The 1,895-nt window shown below is 42.0% G+C and overlaps 1 pseudogene; it reads right to left on the minus strand.

Annotated features, from left to right (window-relative positions):
• Window positions 1-743: 743 nt before the first annotated feature.
• On the minus strand, window positions 744-1,349 carry LOC119526151 (annotated as a pseudogene).
• Between the last annotated feature and the right edge of the window lie 546 nt (window positions 1,350-1,895).

Consider the following 1,895-nt stretch of genomic DNA (forward strand, 5'->3'; position numbering starts at 1 on the left):
GAAGAGGTGGGCGTGGGCAACAAGGGCACTGGAAGCTTTTCCTATGGCTTTTTTAAAAATTAACTTATATCTCTTTAGTTTTTTTTTAATTTAGTTAAGTATAAAGGCCCTGTTAATCAACTCATTAGATGGGTCAAGGCAAGACACTTGAACTACACAAGATTTAAAAAGTGATTGGCCATTTAGTAGTTCTCTTGTAATCACACACACACTCACTGGTAGAGTACACTGGATGTAGGATTTCTCCCAATAATCTTGTAGAATGCACTGTTCAGAATCTGCAGTATTTTGTAAACTACATAAATTGGACATGACCAAATTAGGGATGTCTGATAAACTCTTATAAAGTCTTTGAGAACTCTTTATTCCCTAAAAGATAGATTTTAATCTATAAAAAAGAAACATTCCTATAAAATCACAACAGGTTTAACAGACATCTTTGAAAAAATAAAATAGTAACTCAATTTACTGCTTTTTCTAATATAACTAAGAAAAAAATTGCAAGTAGTTGTTTACATGTTTTTTAAACTATTAACTGGCTAAACTTTTTTTAAAGGCTATACAGTATTATTGCACTCCATGAATGTGCAGAATTATTGCCAGCACCGAAAAACTGTCTTGCATTCATTGAGGTTTTCCAAGAGTACAGCGCTCCTGCCAAGAGCATCTGGTCTGTACTAACAGCTTGCTGGATTCAGTACAGGCCTTCATAATGTCAGTCACGCTGCTCTTGCAAAAATCCCTTAATGTAAAAGAGTTCTCAGTGCTGACGGGAGGGCTGTGATCAACGATGGGGGCTTGAACCCCATGTGTACATTGAGCTTCATTTCAGTGTCAGGAATTTAAACAAGCTGTTGTATGGATGGAAGGTGACCAGATTCCAGCTTAGACCACACAGGTACATCATTTAAAGTTATCTCAAATGCACCTGTTGACATACACTGGTTCTCAACCATGTTGCCCAAGAAGAAAACCATCATACATGTATAGACCTTAATTTCTTGGCCCCACTGCCAGGTGCTAGGAGCTTGCATACCAAAGAAAACAAAGAGATCCTTGCCAATAATTATTAAGCCTATTAATACTAGTTTGAAGACTGACAGGAAAGACATTATGTGTCTATATATAGGTTGAGGGAGGTAATTCTCTCCTTCATTGTGGATGTCTGGGTACTTGCATATACTCCTCAGACACCTGCCTATAACCTCAGGAAACACAAATCTAGAACTTGAGCAGTGGCCCCATGGCATACTGCATCTTTAATCTCTTGCTAGGCACGCTGCCCAGGTTGGCCGAGGCTTCACTACAGACATAGGTGATGCCATCACCAGAAATAGCAAAAGCCTCATCTTGAAGGACCCAGGTACTTCAGCTGCTCTAGACTGAGACTGCAGCCAGCCCAAAGCCAAGCTGGAGACATGAGCTGCTCTCTCCTGTGGCTTTTGAAGCTGCCTTTTATTGATTCAGCCTTGCCCAGTTAATGCAACACTTTATTATCCATCATTTGGAGCATGGGCACTCTCTTGAAGACTCTGCTGCTGCTCTTGCTGAGGTGGTTTGGAAAAATGGCAGTCCTCAGAGCTGATCTCCAGTGATCTGTAGTAGCTGATCAAAAGCAGTGAACAGTGATTGGACCACACACCCCTGGATCTTGGGGAACCTAGGTCTTTATATCCCACCGTGGCACCAGCAGGCTGACCGAGGAGCCCAAGCTGTGAACCCCACTGCTGCCTGCCACCACGCTGGAGGATGGGAGCTGGTGGCCACTGTAGGTAGGGTGATATTCACCAGCATTTACCACAATTTACCATCTTCTTCCTCCCACTCTCTCCTGGAAGCTGCACAGTGTTCTACTAGACTCTGAAGTTTCAAAATTGTTGATTCAGACTGTTCCT

This window comes from Choloepus didactylus, chromosome 1, assembly GCF_015220235.1.
Source record: "Choloepus didactylus isolate mChoDid1 chromosome 1, mChoDid1.pri, whole genome shotgun sequence".
In the NCBI taxonomy this organism is placed as follows: Eukaryota; Metazoa; Chordata; class Mammalia; order Pilosa; family Megalonychidae; genus Choloepus; species Choloepus didactylus.